Source organism: Diadema antillarum, unplaced genomic scaffold (genome assembly GCF_040938485.1).
Source record: "Diadema antillarum isolate AM-2024a unplaced genomic scaffold, OU_Dant_1.0 seq00000798_RagTag, whole genome shotgun sequence".
Lineage (NCBI taxonomy): Eukaryota > Metazoa > Echinodermata > Echinoidea > Diadematoida > Diadematidae > Diadema > Diadema antillarum.
Window position 1 is genome coordinate 121,284 of NW_027271682.1, and position 19,853 is coordinate 141,136.

At 38.5% G+C, this 19,853-nt stretch overlaps 1 protein-coding gene across 1 annotated transcript in view; it reads left to right on the forward strand.

The window, feature by feature from the left end:
* The first annotated feature begins 416 nt into the window (after positions 1–416).
* Positions 417–19,853, forward strand: part of LOC139739347 (uncharacterized) — a 206,430-nt gene continuing 186,993 nt past the window's right edge. Inside the window, exon 1 of the mRNA XM_071649962.1 lies at positions 417–690. The gene's annotated coding sequence lies outside the window, so the exon portion shown is untranslated. The remainder of the gene's footprint in view (positions 691–19,853) is intronic.

A 19,853-nucleotide genomic window follows, 5' to 3' on the forward strand; every position in this document is an offset into this window, starting at 1 on the left:
TTACGTGTTGGTAAGATGACAAAGGAAAATAATTGTGTAATAGTTGAAATATGCTATTGATTCAGTTGTTGACTTTTTCTTCAGAAGTTAAATCTAACATCATGATTATGTTGACTGAAAGAAGACTATACCGTGATTTCGCGAAAGACTATGAAGAAAGAGCAGGCTCCGGTTTGTGCGAGCGCCGTTCTGCGGCGACAAGGCAACGCGGTAGTTCGTTTTGGCTCGCACACACGGAGTCGGCCTACACACACACAACACACACACACATACACACACACACACACACACAACACACACACTCCTTGTGGTTGTCTGCATGGTGCGTTGTGGGTGCACGGAGCTTCAGGTTTCTACGGCGCGCTGCTATAGCCACGGAGGCGGCTCGGCGGTTGCTCCGGTGCTTGAAAGTCAAATTTCCTTGCTCCATCGAGCGAAATTTGAGCGGCGTCAGCCGAAAATCACTTCATTTTCACGACGAGAATCGTGCCATAATCGGTGAATTTTCGAGGAATATTCTTGCACCGGCGAACTCTTTCTGAGGAACGATCTCATTTTCATCATTGTGCGTTTCCCCTTATTTTTTCAACTCTACACTGATGAGTGAACTACGTCTCTGACATGTGAATGTGAGGATGTGACATTTGCAGTATTTTAATTCAGACAGCGTTTTCAGAAGACTATTCAAAGGTAAGTAAAACTAGTACATTTCAGTACCTAAGGAAATACTTGTCAGAAAGTTGATTGATTATCAATGGAGCTATGTTTTTATTTGACAATTCTCAAACTGTAACAAGGACAAACTCGTGCTCTTTCCACTAATGGTTGTCTTCTTTGCCCTGCATGCCTGTAATATGGCATTCAACGCAATGAGTTCTACTTCGTTTATTCAAAGTAAAAGAGTTCTAATGTACAAGCGATTGATCTTTTAGGGCTACATATTGCCAAGAATTGCCCTTTGATGAAACCTGGGAGAGAGAATAGTGGAAAATGAATATCATTATGATTTCCAGGTCCGCAATACTATGTAGAAAAAAAAAACCCACAGAAGTAAAATGCTTTTGGCATTTTCCGTTTCTTCAACTTGTACGTGTCTGCAGAGTAAGGACCAAATGACAAGCGATGAAGTCAATTCCTTGAGGATTTTTGTCAATGATGTTTTGTTCAACACGCAGATGTATTTGTCATCATTTTAAAACCATTGTGAGACTAAGGAGTGATGAATAAGCCTTCCGTCTTGTACTCCCATCCCATGGTGATCGCGTAGTAATTACAGCAATCGGAGAGTTGATGGCGTACCTCCGCGTCCGCGGCATCTGATGTATTGTTGATGATGGTTAGAATGTGGATATAATGTGGGTGATATAAGTCTGTAAAGAAGACTCGCTCCAGCCACAGAAATAATGCATACCTCTGCAGATCTGTTGGGACACTAATTGCATTCCCACATGACGTTATTGAAGCCAATGCACAGGGGGTCATTTTTCATCCTTTCTCTCCAACTCACCCTGGGCATGACTGCTTCACAATATTTTCTCTGTGGAGGATGTGACGGAAAAGTAATGTAATTGAATGTGAAGCCAATGAACGCTGACGTCATACTTGATATCTCGGGCCGTAAACATTGGACCACAGGGTGAAGTCGGCATCGGAGTTCTGAGGCAGGCTCCATTAGAACGAGCACTGATGAGAAGCATATGGACACTGTTTACTCAAGTTTAGACTCCATATCAGACACATATGATTTATTCACTCTTTATCAGGCAGCCTGCAATTCTATTCCCTTCAAAACGTTTTCCATCACGAATCTATACACACAGTGCGCACACGTTATACTAGCACACACACACACACACTCAAACCCCACACACTGATATTTGCATATAAGATATCAGTTGTAGAGAACTGCACAACAATCATTTTTGTGATTATTTGGCGAAACGTTCTTTATTTTCATTCTCTGTCCGCAAGCCGAAAATGCATTGTTCGAATACCCTGTTTTAGGCTGTTTATTTGCGCATTTGGTTTTTTTTTTAGTAAACAATAGCAGATAGATGTCAATGTTGCAATTCGCGACTTTTATTTTGCATTTTCAGATGTATTATGACACTGGTTAGTATGGATTTGACTGCTAAATCTTTATCCAGCAATAAAGCCCAGTTTGTATCATGCTATATACAGAAGAGGGAAGAAATATGTCATCTTATAAACAAATACGGCTACTGAAATATTATGTCTCTACCAACAGAGAAGGAGAATAAAAAGTGATATTAACCAGTGTTAACTGCAACGTAAGCATGATTAATCATCTTCCACTAACACTGCAAAACGTACAAGGCTTCTATACGATATTGGACGAGAAATGGTTTCGTTCTTTCCTACCTATTAGAACAGCAAAAGTTCTGCAGAGATCACGACATTCACATTCATTAGTATCTTGTCGGTACGGTAATTGTTTTGTAAAACTGTTGAGATGCTGTATTTCTGAAAAGACGGTAAAAAAACTACGATGAATGTTTCACACAATATATAGGTCCTATATATATATATATATATATATATATATATATATATATATATATAAAGTGTATATATGTATATATATATATATTTCCAGTTTTGTATCAATTACGGAACGACTTTTTGTCATATTCATCATAACTACATTGGCAATCAAAGAAGAGGAAGAGAAGCATATTGACAGATAATCCAATAGAGAAAGTGGCAGTAAAAACGAACAGAGACAGAGGTAGAGACTTGAAATGTTTATGACCGATTTCAAAGAAAAGAAAAAAGACGTAAAAATGGACAAAAATACCGAGACGTTGACAGATGTAAAGAATCTGCCATAGACGCCTGTTGGCATTCTCATTTCATCAACAAGGAACAAGCACATAATTATGGAAAGCGATATGAGCCACTATGACAAGTTTAGATCATTATAGAAATTTATGTAAAAAAACCAACAAAAACGTATAAACAAGCAGATGGATGGGAAAACTGAGCAGATCAAGCGATGCAGGTGGCATTCGCATTTTTTCCTCACTTTATTAACAGGCACCTGATGAATAAAGGCAACGAGAGACGTTGATACTGCCTGAGATATAATCACCACATTATCTCGTATGCCATCTCTAACTCAGTCGCTATACCTACATAACGCAGGTTCCGTGATGACCGCAACAGGCGTGTCTTGGTGATAATCACAGTAGTTTCTCGAAGATGATAGGAAGAGATAGATAGATCGACAGATAGATAGATGAATAGACAGACAGAATGATAGATAAAGAGAGAGAAATACACAACTGTATTATAGAGAGGAGACTGAATGTGAGAGAAGAGAAAGGGGAAGAGAGCGCTCCTTTCTCTTCTATTCTAGCCACTGCTGATGCCAATATAGTTGAACACGAAGCAAATGAAGCCGAGGTTTTAATAATGTATCTCGGCAATTACGTTCGCCGGGATAAGACCTCGTGTCAATTAGAGTCATTCGAAGTTGGATGGCGTAGAACCTGCAGTGACAGTCCGATAAGGATAAATTATCTGCTAAGATTCTCAGTTCGCTAAATTATCTACACTCCCTTGTCAAGTGTAACTAGTTCTGCCTTGCGTGTAGTGAGCCGCGAGGTGAGATTGGCAACAACCGAACCCATAAAGATTATTTATTTTTCAAGCGTCACTGTTTACGTTAATGACAGTGTAAAACCATGATCATATAAGATACAATACTTATAACAGAAATAAAAAAGAAATCCTGTCAAAACATTCATAGAATGATGGTTATTTTCATATAATTACAGCTGTATTGCTGTTCATGATAAACATTTTAATGAGACTCATTTAACGAATAAACTACCTTTTACTCTAGTCTAAAGGGATATCATTTATGTCATACAAACATTGTTTGGATTGCTCGAAATTTTGGTGACATCGACCTCACCGTTTTGCTTTATTTGTATTTTCTGCATAACCTTTGTAAACATAAGGCATTTTTTTTTTAGTGTTTATCGATATCAATATCGCTAGAAATTCAGCCAGCACGAGTCGAGCGCAATTACACAATTAGCTATGGACATTTCCCATAATTGAGGTAACACTGAAATCGCAAAGCGAATAAAGGAATATATAATTGTACATGCACATTATGTCCCGTTTAATACCAAGCTGAGTACACGAGCAAGACTTGTTATGATATCGTTCTTTTTTTCGCCAATGCTATTTTACAACGTGTCTTTCTTCCTCATTCTACATTGTGTTTTCATTCTTACGAAATGAAATATAAATATTAGGAAAATGAGCATAATGTTTTATCTTTTATGTCTCTCAAATTTGCAAGGGGAGATAATGAAACAGCTGAAAGCAATTAAGGCCGGAGAGTTCAGCTGAAGCATCAAAACTTAAAATTATCCAAAGTATTGGTGCCTTTTTTTTTTCTTCGTTTCCTTTTTTTAAATTGTTGATTGCTTAGAGACGCAAGAATCTTTTTATATTTCCCTCGAGGGAAGAAGAGAGAAAGAGACCCACAGATAGAGAGAAATATATATATATATATATATATATATATATATATATATATATATAGAAACAAAACACAAAGAACAAACAAACAAACATATAATAAACTCTAGTGAATTTGCTAGACCATGACGCACAAGTGTCAATGGTCAACCTGTCTCAGAGCGAAACAAAACTGGGGAAAACAAGCCTAGGAATTTGCGTAAGTAGACATATCACTTACTGCTTCCTAAACATTAAATCCTCGTGAGGATTGGAAACGATATTCAGGAGAGCAATAACCATTCTCTTCTGAAAACTGTAACAGAATGTCGTCAAGAGCATAAATGGTACGAGCCCTTATTATGTACATTATTAAAAAGAACAAGAACAAGAACAAGCAGCTCAAGGTTGCCCACTTGTCCCAATATTATGATTGAGGAAAGCAATCTGCGACAGAAAAAATAATCGAAACATATTTTGCCCCCGCTGCCGTCCCTTGTGGGTAGGCTACCGAATGACTCTCAACAATGCCAAGTGAATTGCTGGCAGGAAACTGGGCAAGGTCATATGGAAACGATGGCAATAATCTTTAAGTAACCTTTTGATTAACCGAAATGGATGTGCAAAATAATTCATTGAAGTTATTTCTCATTTCTAGGGAACAAAAGATGAAAAGAATCAACTTCGATCTCTTTCGTCAATGTTCATGAGTATTTTTGTTGAATATTTAATCAACAATTAAATAAATTAGTGTCCGAACGCTTGATATGTAGAGTGCAAAGAGGCAAATGGTAAGAGTATTATATCAATTTCAAAGGCTTTAACATATTTAGATTAATTTTGGATATGTTATATGTATATTTTTTCCCAGTGATATACGTTTTACAACTTTGCTTCTTAGTAGATCACTCTTTTCCATTGCCTCATTCCTTATATTTGCTTTTGATATATTATTCTCCGTATGTTTATATATTTGTTCCATATTTCATGATTTGTATTTTTTTTTAATTTCTCAATAACATGAATCGCGAATGCATACTGCATATTTTGCATTATTTTTTGTTGGCGTAAATACTTTTAATTGAATTGAATTGAATAGAACTGAATTTGAGGATATGACAGATATATAATTTACACACACACACACACATGAATATATATATATATATGAATATATATATATATATGGATTTATATACAAATATACATATATATGTATATATATATATGTATATATGTGGATTTATCATATATATATATATATATATTTATATATGTGGATTTATATATATATATATATGCTGAACTTGTCAATATTATTAAAAAAAAAATATGAATAGATCATCAAAATCAAGTGATATAGTAAACACCCCAAAAATGACAAGATTTAGTCAGATGCAGATGTTCGTGTTTTGTCTTGATATTTTGTCTTGATGTGCTGGTACTTGACAAGTCATTTGAGTGTTGCAAAAACTTAGACATCAATTTCATTCCTTGGGATAATGTTGATGATTGTACTATGAAGGAACGAGATAAAAAAATCATCTACTTTAGATGTTAAACTAGTAATATCCAATATGTTGGTTCCTGCCCACACAAATTGCAAGTACCTAATATGTTATAAGCTAAGGCTATTATTTCAAAATTCATATTACTTATATTTTGTGATACTGTGTATCTATTCATAGATTGCAAGGAAAGAAAAAAAAATGGTTATCTAGCTTGTACTCCGATAACTGGATTACATGTTAATTCCTCGTAGGCATTAGGGCGCGATGTCGTGTAGATACTTTTCTTGCGCCGGTCTACCCCGTCCCCCGAGGGACGTACATGCATTAGTAGATAGCAAAATGACATAAACATAGCTTTGTCGAATAAATACACACACCGACTGTAGGTGATACACTGCCGTATGCATTGTGTTGAAACATGGCTGACCGTAACAGAGAGCTTGGCTTCAAACTGCAGCTTCCGATGCAAAGAGTGCTTGGGTCATTTCATGCGTAAACAAGAGGCAGGGATGTCTGTGTGTGTGTGTGTGTGTGTGTGTGTGTGTGTGTGTGTGTGTGTGTGTGTGTGTGTGTCATGGTGTCTGTGTGTTTTATGGTGTCTCTGTGTGTGTGTATTGACATAAGCAAATGCTTACTCTCTTTCCACAGTGCTCGATGTTCAGAAGATATAAAGAGAATCCTATTCACATGACTTAAAAAGGAATAATATTGATGATGATGAACCACAACATTTTCATAGCGCCATATATATCTGCTTTTTAAGACATTCAAAGATGCAGATGTATCATTGTAATTGCCAATAAGGTGTAAGTGCAAAAGTGTTATGTGAGGAGCTTAAAAGAAAAACATATTTCACTAGGAATTAAAAACTTGATAATGTATATTTTTTCTTCATACTCGACTGGGTGCTCTATATTCACAAAAATCAAAAAGTCATATAACATAAATATAACAAAATAAACTAAATACAATGGATGTCATTGAAGAAAATATCTGAAAGTCACAATGCGTTGAATAATCTTTAAAATCTGTCTTGCTTGCAGTATATCTGTTGTTTTGTTTTAAGTTTATCGATAAAGATCGGTTAAGAATGTCGTTCTGATTACACAGTAAACGTACCTTACACAATGTGTCTTACACTGTATTGGAGTGTTTTTATGAGGAATTATATATACAAATGTATATATATGAAGAGTTTGTTCACAAAAACCGATAAGTCCATTTTTGAAGATTTTGAAGTACGGTCTATGTCATAAAGTACAAAATAATACCTTTTAAATGATATTTTGGTGACTACATATAAAGGTACATTTTTGAAGTTATGGTCAAAAGGAGCAAAAATTTCTTTATTATTCTCTTTATTTTTCTTGACCTTTAATCGGAAATATATCCATTTTGCAAATATGGACTTATCGGTTTTTGCAAACAAACTCTTCATATATATATATATATATATATATATATATATACATATACATTTACATATGAGCATAATTTATAAATTAACTTCTTTTAGAACTTAAGCAAACGAGCAATTCGGATTATTGACATATTATTACCAAATCGTTGCTTGAATGTCAGAGTGAACTACAGTCAAGATGTTGAGCTACATAATTTCCTTTTTTCTCCTTTCTTTCCCCCTCTTTTCACGTCCGTGATTGAATTTCCAGATTTGGGTGGCAATCTAGGGGCGCAGCCAGAGTAACCGTGCGCCACGTAAATTGTAATCTACGGGCACCTTCCTCCGAGGACTCGCCCAATTGTCAAGCTGTCAGGCGGAGAGAGGCGTGTGCGCCGAAAGACTCCACGCAGCGTGGTTTACGGAAAGGGCATACGTCTAAATTAGTCTTCGTTTTTACTTCGCCTGCCTGCATTCAGCTCTGACGCAAATCGGCATGCACAAAGTAACTATAGACTAAGGAGTTTTGGCAGGAGGAGAATGGATTATGGGTGATTAAGCAGACGCAGTTTGAAAAAAAAAACACTTCGTGATAGCTTCAGTTTCTGGGTAAAAACAAAACCAATAAACAAACCAATTAAAGCAGGTGTTTTTGTGCTATATCTTCGGGAAATGCTCACGACGTGAAAGACAACCACATGTAAATTTTCATAATCTTTTACTTTTCCTGTGAAAACAGAAAATGTTTTACATCAGCAATACATGAAAAAAGACATGGTAACAAAGTGAGAAAAAGAAAAAGTAAAATAAAAGCAAATTGCACTCCGGCACGCTCAAATAAAAACGACCCTGCTCCCCGAAAAACAAATATGACTTCATTATGTACTGTCTGAAGAAATATTAGTGATTAGATGCGACAAGTAGGTGATAAGCTTTGCTTGTATTGCAATTGACATGGGAGATACTCTTCGAAAAGAAAAACTGCTAATAAAGAAAATGGATTCGTTGATATCACATTAACATTTGCACTGTCACCATCTCTCAGTTACTGCTCGTCTTATACTGTTTGCTTTCACTGTGTATAGATCTCTTTCCAAATGTTAATGGTTAGGGGAGCAAATAGTTGCAACGATCATCTGCTAACGTGAGGCAGCGTGCCCCGGATGATAATCACATGTTAAGGATGCAAAATTAGTTTTCTTCCTTTCTTCCAATTCTTCTTCATTTTTTCCCCACGTCCCCTCGACGCGGGAAAGTTGACGTTCGAGCAAGCGTGGCGTCTTCATGGCTGTCACGTGATCACTAGCGTGAGAGGACAGCGCGAAATTGAGGATAATTCTTGCGGCTTCTCCCGCGGGCTTGCATCGTCAGAAGGTCGTCAAAATACCTCAAAGCTGGAGTTAAGCATTTCATGGCTAGTCTGAATGACCTCAGCCCACTGCTTCTCTGTCAACGTGTTTCATTACATGGTTTTCCTCATCCACTATTTTCAAGTTCCTTACTGGAGCCGATTAAACTGTAATAATTTCATATTTTCATTATTTAGATGTATGCGGTAAATAATATTATACATAGAACGGACAGAAAGGATTGCGTCTAAATTGTGTTGTATGCTTTATTCTGTAAATCTTAGATGATAGTGTTTATCAATTAGCAATGACTACTTTACTTGTCAATCTAAATCTTCTAGGTCCTACGTGCTGATCTTGATAAGCTTCAGCTGATTTGCAATTAAAGTGTTCTTTTTATGCTCATTTTTCTATCACCTTACCGCATCTTCAATTATGTAAGAATCTCTGAGGCAGATGCTCAACCGCAACAGTCAATGCAAAACTCTGTTAAGTGATTGCCGATAATCCCTTGGTACAAAGCCTCACAGTTCGATGTTAATAGAGGCAACTGATACTTAGAATTGCTATCATCAAAATATTCTCCCCTACGTAATGTTGCTTTGTAGCTACTCATCAGTTGTTAGTGTTGAAGTGAACATAAAACGACTTCAGATGTGTACAGAATCACGGTTATATGGGGTCATTCTAGCCGCCCAGATAAAGTTTCCTTTGTTAAATCAAATGCCGTCGTGCACCTGGTAATGCAAGACTTCTACGTTACAGTTCCCGGGCAAGGCTTGTGCGTTGCATTACCCACATTAAATGGTTAATAGTGCCGTACATTGCGGCTACATTGGCGCCACAAAGTGTTGCTGTGTGCCTTTTACTTCAAACTTTCACCATATCCAAAGAATAAACGACGATTGGTTTTTAGGGTCTGCAAAGCTGTGAATCGAAGTAGACAAATTGGGTTATTTTCATGCCAGTCAATATCTGAAAGAGGAAAGTTAAGCACAGGAAGAAGAAAACTTGGGAGGAGAAGGAGGAAGGAGAAACCAAGAACAGCAAAAAACGATGATCATGAAACAGACAAGGAGGAAAATAATGAAGAATATTTTTTTTCTGGCGCGTTGTTATTGTTATTGCCCTTCTTGTCGTTGTTGTAGTTATTGTTGTAGCTATGTGTGTAAGTGTTTGTTCCTGGTTTGCGTATGTGCAGTTGCGGATCCAGAGGTGAGCGCAAGGGGCGCACTCCCCTCCCCTCTGTTTATCGTTAAAAACAAAAGAAATAAAAAGGAAAACAAATGAAATGAAACCCGGAAGTGGCACCAGAAATATTAGTTGCGCCCCCCTTTATGGAATTCCTGGATTTGCCCCTGATGTGTGTGTGTGCGTGTGTGTGTGTGTGTGTGGATGTGTGTGTGTGTGTGTGTGTGTGTGTGTGTGTGTGTATGTGTGTGTGTGTGTGTGTGTGTGTGTGTGCGGTAGTGGGTGTGTTTTTGAGTGCGTGAGAGGCAGAGAGTTCAGCCTTAACCGAACTCAATCTCGGCACCTTTTGATTATAAAGCCGCCGCTTTCCCGCTAAAATGGCACATTGTCCCGGCGCCTTCCTCTCACTCCCAAGTCTTTCGCCACGCTCAGATTCTCCTCGTCTGCTGTTCCTAACAAATCAACCTACCCCCCTTTTTTCATTTCAAAGGCTCGTGCGACGTGACTGAAAAATTGGGACTTCGCAGACGCACCCACTTTCCCTCTTCTGATTTTGGCGGAATTTTGGCAGCATGTGTCTTAAATGACACCTCTAAACCACATTATGGCATGTATGAAGTTCTTAATCACGGAATACTTAACTTGTCTCCTTCGATTCTACTGCCAAAGTCAACATTCGTTATTGTCTCAAAATTTGTTATGACGTGGTTGAAATTAATGAATTTGTTTTTAAGGAAATAAACACCGATATCGCATTTGCAGTAGAGTACCTAGACACACAAGGATTCCGTGTCACGTCAAACTGACTTGAATGTCTGAAATTGGAGAGAGCTTAAAGTAGAACTCAAGTTGGCGTTTTTTTTTTCTTATTATTATAGCCATGCTTCACCAGCCATGCAGTCTCTTCTTTGTATACAACACTTTATCCGCATTACCACGTACTGGAGTGCATTGCATGTAGTATTGACGCATATGACTAGTCACGTGACCTTGCATAATCATGACAGCAAACAGAGCTTTCAGTTTTGTAGGGAGAAAGCCAAATGAATCGCCTGGACTCCACCAACACTCTACAGATTGCATTTTGATTACCATGACCTTGTTTACCACGCGTAATGAACCCCAAATATCCGACCAATCCATTAAATGCTTTATCCTGATCAATAGTCATCACTCTTGCCTGGCGTTTCGTCGACAGGATTAACACAAGACTGTTCTCTTGATAACGAGGCCGGACGCTGTTGCCAGGTATACGAATGGTGCCTTTACTTTAATGCGTAGTTATAGCGCTGTCTCTGACGTCATGCTAATGCGCTGAATTTAACAATGACCATAATGATTGCACGCGGATATGTAACCACTCTCACCCACACAGTTCCCGAGAGCTGATACAGATAGTATGCGTTCAGTTGCAGCCTGTCACACGCTATGATATTATTGCAATCAAACTATCCCTGTGCATGTTGTTGTTGTTCACATCACTCTGTGTATTTTACCGGTTAACGAATATTTGAGCACCTACATGTATTACCATCACCCTGTCTTAACATTACTTTCTTATTGCTGTTTTGATTTAACACTTTTTGAAGCACGTAAATTTGATCCTCCTACAAGGAATTACATCATTGTTACTTTCTTCAACCGCCTTATATTTCACTGGTTTATGACAATCAATCACATGAAAAGCTACAATAGTGTATTTCTAATGATTTCATAATGATCATTTTGCTACTTAATGCATGTTTTGATTAAAAAATAGAGGAAGGAAAAGAATCAGCTTCAATCTGGCCAATGTGTTTTAGCTCACTGGCACTCTGATCGGATGTTAAAATGTTATTCTGTTTGCTTTTTCATTAAATTGTTGCAATAACCACGGATGTATATGAATGAATAACTAGAGACGTACTATGAGGGAACCTACTTTTCAAAATAGAAAATTTGCCATAAAACGGGTGTGTTTGTGTGTGAGATTCTCTCTCTCCGTGTTTTTTGGGCTCAAGCAGTATTTAAGAAGAGAGCTATAATTATGTAAAAGAGTCGTAAAATATAATTTCCTTCGAGACTCTATCATAAGACACACAAAGTAGCAGCAATTCACTTGGAAAACTAGTATAATTGGTGAATCCATATCAAATCTGCTGTTATGGGTTAAATGAAGTCTGATAACGTAACATCACTTATATCATCTACAGCAATATGTTTGAGCATTGGACATGATTATTTCTCTACAACAATTTGCACTCTAACTCTAACGATTTGTTTAATATTTCAAAACTTGATTCCAAAAGCGGAAAAAAGGATAGAAGACCTTCAAAACTGGTACACTGATTCGTGGAAAGGGAGTAGTAATAACAGACACACAGACACACATCATCACTGACAAACAGTGGTCGTAAAACGTCAACAAACGAAGCTAGAGAGGATAGGATGGGATGCAGTCTTTGATCCCTTACGAAAGGACCACTGATCTTCATAGGAAGATAAACTCGTGACCGTTCGAGATCACTTGGGATGGACGCTGTTCAGTTGTGCGTGTGTGTTGGTGTATGTGTGTGTGTGTGTTTGTGTGTGTGTGTGTTTGTGTGTGTTTGTGTGTGTGTATGTGTATGCTATTGTGTGTTGGTCACATGACCGTTATATCATGGTGCTTTTTGTTGACTTAATATTCGTCGATCAAGCGAGGAGAAGCCGATATTTTGACACGAATTTGTAAGATTAGGCCAACATAGTCCCCAGAAATGAACACTGGCAATGCTCTCTTTTTCCTCGTCTTATATCAGTGGTTCCCTCTTTTCCATAGCAATGACTATGAAGTTCTCATAAACAATGTATACATTCTCTTGTGCGTGTTTGTGACCTACAATACACCAGCATGTAAGAAAGGGATGGGGGGGGGATGAACTGGAGAAACAGTGGCGCGTGAAGGTTTACATAAACATATATATAGCTGCTTGATATAACCCGCGGTGAGATATGATTAATGAGACCGGTGACATTTTGCGGTCTTTCTCTCTCTCTCTCTCTCTCTCTCTCTCACCCTTTCTCTATCTGCGACACTCATTCAACTCTGTACATGCCGCTATTTTTGTAAGCATTCATACCTCAGCCTTTCCACAATGAATCCTTAATGCCCGCAGTAGACCGCCCTCACTGTTTATTGGTCGGGCGTGTGTCCAATATAACCAGCCGAGTGACGTACGCTGCGTGATGGTATGACTGGATTTTCGACTAGATGTAGGGCCACAAATTTGTGTAGTTCTCTTCTCAAAGTATAGGCGAACCCTATTTTCCATCCATCTAAACAAACAAGGAACATTTCAAACGTTGCCAAATTCACTTGCCATTCATTTGATCTTTTGTGTGAATGCCTCAATGCTATTTCCTCAATATTGATTCCAGAAATAGACAAGCATACAACGATTTAAAGTGAACACATTGCAATGATTTGGTAGAGAAATTTCCAAAATGACTACAAACGCAGTGAGAAGGAATTGGGATTCTCAAATGACGGAAATAGGGAGAATGTATTTCGATATCAAACCTGAAGGAGATGGCATGACCGACCTATTTCCTCGCGGAAGAAAATGAAGAACCTCAGATCTGCTTCAGTAAAGTGAAGAGTTTAAGTGGAGAAAAGTACACTTCAACCTTATAAAGATGTTTTGTTTCTTTTGTTTCCTTCGGTCGGAAGATGGGGTAGGACTTAAGAGTTAGGACGGAGTGTAGTCTCGTAAATCTTCTTGTATGAATACCATATTAGTACGTAAACTACGTATCATGACGTATATTTGGTCGGGTTTTTTTTCCAGGAAATTAAGGGCTGTCATCTCATCGAGCAGTATTACGTATGTTTATTGTGCAACATGGATCATGTCATGGTAGAGAAAAATGTTGCATACTTTATTTTGTATCTAAATGATTTCTTGAATTTGTTTACAATAAACTGGTTTCACTTCTTTCAATTCTTTTTATAAAATTTTCTATGTTGTTAATATTTTCGTTTGTAGGCTTACATTATATACTTTAAAAAGGCTGCAGAAATAAACTGAAAATATATAAGCATATAATATCGTTTTTCTTATTGAATATTCTGTTGTGCTTTTAAATCGAAGCGATGAATAAGAACGTCAAATATTCCAAGAAGTTTATAAACAAAAACCGTTCAAATGAAGTTCATAGACGCTTCGAACTTTAGTGCTAACAATCATAAATAAGAATGATTAATATGTAAACTTATGCTGAGTGATTTTTTTTTTATTTGTTTCCTCCTTGTTACCATGGATTACTTTCCATGCGGATGGATTGCCCTTCACAAAAGCGCCACGCCCCACCCACCCGCCCCCTTCACTTTCCCTTCTCCCTCTCCCAAAGGAGTCGGGGCTGATACCAGAAACAACGAATTCGCACCGTCGCCTCTAGGCACCCGTGCGTGATGCATAGCCGTGTTGTGAGAGATTGTCGTTAACACGCATAGTGGCAGGCATAATGTATCACGCAACCACACGTGTTCTCCACACTCAGGAAATTGCCCAACATTATCTCTTTTACTGTCCTCATATGTTACTAAATCAGAGCATTGTTTTTGGTGTTTTTCCCCTCTGTCGTTCAAATCTAATAACTTTTGAGGAATGAATTACTCTGGAAAATTGTACCGTACCACATCTCATATCAACAGATTCAACAATCTTGCTTTTTTTTAATAGATTCATTGACTACTTTACAGAATGTACGAAGTATGTTCACTAATCCATATGGTCATTGTCTGGTTAGATTCCAACTGTAGAAGTAAATCAATGCATGTTGCTTTGTCATTAGCGCATGTTTAGTCCTTAGGGGATATCAACCCAGCCCGTTTTAAGTTCTGGTCTTGTTCTAGTCTCGTCATTTCTTTCCCTTTTTGTATGTATGTTATTCCTCTACTCCGTATCTATCTCGTATAGAGTTTATAAATTGGACAGAGTCTCCCAATAAATGAGAGCCAAACGATAAGAATCTACTATGTACATGCTTCCAGCCGCGAAATTGTAGACATGTTATCCAATAAATCTACGATATTCCAATTTTATTTAGTTTCATTTTATGCATTCTCCGCTTGGAAACAAATCACCTATAGTTTGACCTATTCATGCTGCTTGCTCCGTACCCTCGTGGCCTTTGCCCCTGTCCCTTAACTTGAAATAACTCTGATTCATTATGCATGAATTTGGGTTGCTGGCTGTAACGATGGTTCCTCGAGGCTCTGTTTCGTTGTTGAGGTCGAAGAAGCGTGTTGGAATGCAATACAACGCCTGTCTGCAATGTGATCCATTCGCCCTGTGTGGCTAAGAATGGTTTAGTTGATACTTACATGTGTTTATTAACACTAACAATCTGCTGGAGTTTTCTACATATAAACGACGAGCAGGGATTGGTTCATATCTGATTTAGATATAGCAATCTAGAAAACCTTTCACCGCAAATTACGGTTTAATTACCCATGCCCGTGGCGTTCCGCAGAATACCGATAGACAATGTCATCTAATGCATTTGCTAAAGCCACCCCCCCCCCCCCCTAAGACACCCATATGATTGCACAGCGATTTTTCCAATCAATACTAATCTTTATTTTCCCCGTTTGTTCCCGTTTTAGCACTGTCGGCTCACACCCACTCAATGTTTGTTTAGGATAGTTATGCATACACCACCTTGTATACATTTCTCTGTTGACTGGTTTAACAGATGCACTGCCTTTCACTGCTCTCGACTGTGCTTGCTCTATATCTTTTACCCTTAAACTTCCCCGAGTGTAATGGAAAGGCGGTGAGGGTAGCTCATGACATTCTCATTTATTACATATTACTATACATAGTAGATAAGCTTTAATACCTAATCTTGTACGACTATGCTGAATAATACATTTTACGCCGAATGCATAAGTCCAAGTGTAGATACTGGAGACATTGATAACATGAAGGATATGGATGAAGTTTGCTTAGAAATTTATGTATATTCGGTAGAGAAGGAACAAACACCATAAAACTTATGCAGTTCTTTCAAGGACTAGACAGGTATGGATGAAAAATGATATATCGCTCCTATGCCTCTTGGGCACAACCGCAATCCATGTCTAGCAGCGTCTAGGAAGCGAAGCGTCGATTTCAATTTCGCTGTTCTCTGTTGAACTAATATAAACGGTATAATATTTCTCTTTCTTTGAAAGGGATGGCATTGCTCCGTGAATAAGATTGGGTGGGATATCATAGGAGTGATTTTTTCTATAATAAATTATTTGTATTTTTGCTGGGTTTTTTTCGTCGACGAAATATTTTAGAAAGGAATCAAACGAAGTGATTATTTCCACTTCTCTTTTGTCCGTTTTATCCTTGGCCTTCCCGTCCAACTATCTTAGAACTATTTTGTATTTCATCTTACTTACATGGAGCCCTTTGAAAACGTGTCAGGTAGAGAGAGAGAGAAAAAAAAATAAAGTTGTCTGACATGGTCACTGCGGAAGACAAATGACGCTGAATAAAAGCGTTCACTTTGCACATTATGTGAGACAGTGTCTAGTTCCTCTATTTTTCTTTCCATACGTCTACATTGTCTGTTTATTGCACTCGTGTTACATTGCCTAATATCTGGTATCGTGGTCTTGTCGTTAGACAGCAAGTAGCTGTAATATCTCACTCAGTGTGTACGGGGGCGATCAGACACCAACGCCCAACACGTTCTTAAAGCGACGCTATACACACCGTAATTACACACGAACCACCAAGAGGTTGCTAGAACGACACCCTCCACATTCACCCGCTATACCCGCTCGCCTATAGAGCTAGGGGATGGGAACCTATGTATACATTAACGTCTTCACAGGTCAATTGCCTAATTAAGCAGCCATAATGGCCTTCCTCCAAGGGTACTAGCCAGGTAATCATTATTAAAACAGTAAGGAGATTTTTGGGGTAGATCAGATGAACAGATGAGAGATGCTATTTTTGTCCTTTATATGTTATGATACCAAAGCAATATGCCAAGCGTATCCCTTCTTTCTTCCTCGACGAAGGAAAAAAAAGTGTCTAGCCGAGAACATGTTTTTAATAATGGTATACCTTGCAGTTGTGAAGAAACAGTTCGCAGACATTGATTTCTCGCATTAACTCCGCTGTTATGACGTCATACGAGTGACTTGGAGTGATTATTACGGCATTACAGCCATTAGTCGGGCATAAAAACCCAAGGCGGGAGATTGGTGCTTGTGTAAGTCGTACGATGAAATGACCATGGGCATTGTGTAATATACGGTGCTCTCTCTTCGTTCTTTCTGGGGGAGAGAAACCAGGTAACAATGAAAGGTTTCCAAGGATAAAACGTATCGGAGTAAGATTCTTAAACAGGCAAACACGAAGAGACATGTGCTGATCTGATAATCATTTTCTCACCTATTCTCAACAAGGAAGCTAGCGAGGTTACGCGTTGTATAGGGAAACCCTGAATTGTTGATCACTACATCAAAAGCCAAATATGAAACTCAATACTGCAAATATTAATGCGTTTCCTGTCGTATTTTTACCCTCTTTATCATGACATGAATGTATGAGGGTAGAAACGGAAAGGGAATGTTGCATGTGCACAGTCATCGAAAATTTGTTTTCTAGACAAAATGCACGAATTGGTTTTCATTCAGTTGAATTGGATTGATTTTGCATAAACTTGTTTAATTCTCATCAAAACGTTTTGATGTCAAATAAAAGTGAATGAAACCACTTCGGTTTTCTTTTCTCTTCATGCCGAAAGTTATCAAAACCTAGCGTTTTCAATAAACAATAGCAATTTTTATACACACGATTATTAAACGTTAGAGAGACATAGGGAGTAAGAGAGATATTATTACGGAGGGAAAGTTAATGATGTAATTGCCATGCCTTAACTAGATAACGACTCCCGTCAGTTTGTGTGTTATGCAGCGTAATTCGTTTTCATTGCTCTCCACTAGATTATCATCAGGCGTTTCAATTTCAACCTCCCATTTCTTGTAATTCATAACTAACTAAAAAAAAACAACATATGATAGAGTAAAACATGTCAGACGCGCTTTCAAAGTTTAATAGCGGAATGACTGCAGATGAAAAGACTTAAAGCCGCTCGTAATCGTACTTCATAATCATGGCTATGTTATGTAGACAAAAGAGGAGAGACTTGCTGAATTTTTGGCGCCAATGATTTGTACAAGGCAACACTCATGAGCTAGTCTTACATGCAGTTACTGCATTCATATCTTCGCCACGTTCGTGCAGACAGTTTTTATTCTGATCTCTGTGCATGGGTACGTGAGTTTTTGCTCAATTCTAAATACCAGCATGCACGCAGCATGCACTTCAGAGACGCATTATTTCATGTGCCCATTTTCAATTAAACTATGCAACCTGCACTCTAGGTAGCGGAGCTATATAAGTGTAGTGGGTGGGTGTTTAATGGTAAATGCAGCGTACGGGCCATTACATTTAGACTCTTTCATGTCATCTAGCGGTTTGTCAGCGTTCCACACTCGCCTATGAATATTCCAAGCCGCAATATTGCGGGCCAAAGCCTGAGGTTCAAAAACTTTGAAAAGGTCAACTGTGACGTTACTGGCAAAGACTTTCATCCCGTATTTCTATTTCGAAAGACACACGGCAAGTTTCGCCCTGACCTCGGCAACAAATCACAGGTGGTCTCCAACTGCTCCATGTTGCCATGGTAGCAAATTTTTTTTTTCTCCACCACAGGGGAAGAGCTGTCTTTTGCCGCGTCGCCACAAACCCACTATTGTGTGAGATAGTATTTCTTTGGAAGACGTACAGTACCCTCTTCCCATCCATCCCGTGCTATCCCTCTAGCCCTTCTAGAAAGAGGATTTTAGCTCTCAATTATAATAATCACATCAGATTTTCTTAAAACTCCGCAGATTATCATATTATCTATGTATTATCATAACGTATATTGGGCGGTCATCTCCTTTGTCACAGCGCCTTGCGACACATTTCAGACATAATTTCATTACGTGAGAAAATACGGTAATTTCACTCAATCTTCTGATAGACAAACGCTTTGTTCTTTTATATAATTTACTCAAAAAGAATGACAATGGACATATCTATATGATTATGAAAGGATCTTCTTGTATGTCTGTGAGATAACATTAGGCGCGGTCAGACTGGCAAAAGATCGCAAAGTTTAAGATCGCGAAATTTAAGATCTCGAAGTTTTGTCAGTGTGACCGCAAACTTCCCGCGAAACTTCCCGCGAAACTTCTCGATCTATATGCCGGCGGTGTCTCCGAAGCGCGAGACCATTGTCATGTACAGATGTGCATTGTTACGTCACAATCACTAGCCATCGGAAGGCGCACTCTTTCTTGCGCGCGTATACCAATGGCCCAAACTTCGCGATCTTAAAGGGACTGGGGAGGAGTGTTGGAACCCAAAATGCAAAAGTGCTATTTCATGAAGTGAAACAGGCAAAAACAAGGACCAATGTCTATGAAAGGACTAAGCAATGAAAAAGAATCGATGAAAAATACGGCATTATGAAGATATCTATGATTTTTTGAAGAGCGTTACATGTAACGCTTGTCAAAATCACGGGGGGTCGGCTTAGAGGCTCTCCGTTCAAGTGTTGTTTTTGCCTCCCTCTTTTGTCCGATTTTGGCACAGCGTTAATGTATTGCCTTCTCCTCGGCGAAAAGCAAGCCCAAGATATCGCCCCTATTGCGAGGCGAAACCCGGGTGCCTGTTCACTGGCTAGCGAGCGTTATCGGTGCATTTCCCGGGATCCGCCCGGCAGCTTGTAGCTGGCACGGGTCCGCTTTTGAACTCTGATCTGCTGGCTGCGTATAAATACCATCCACACTAACAATGGAGCCGCAGGTGGAGAGCGAGAGATCTGTCT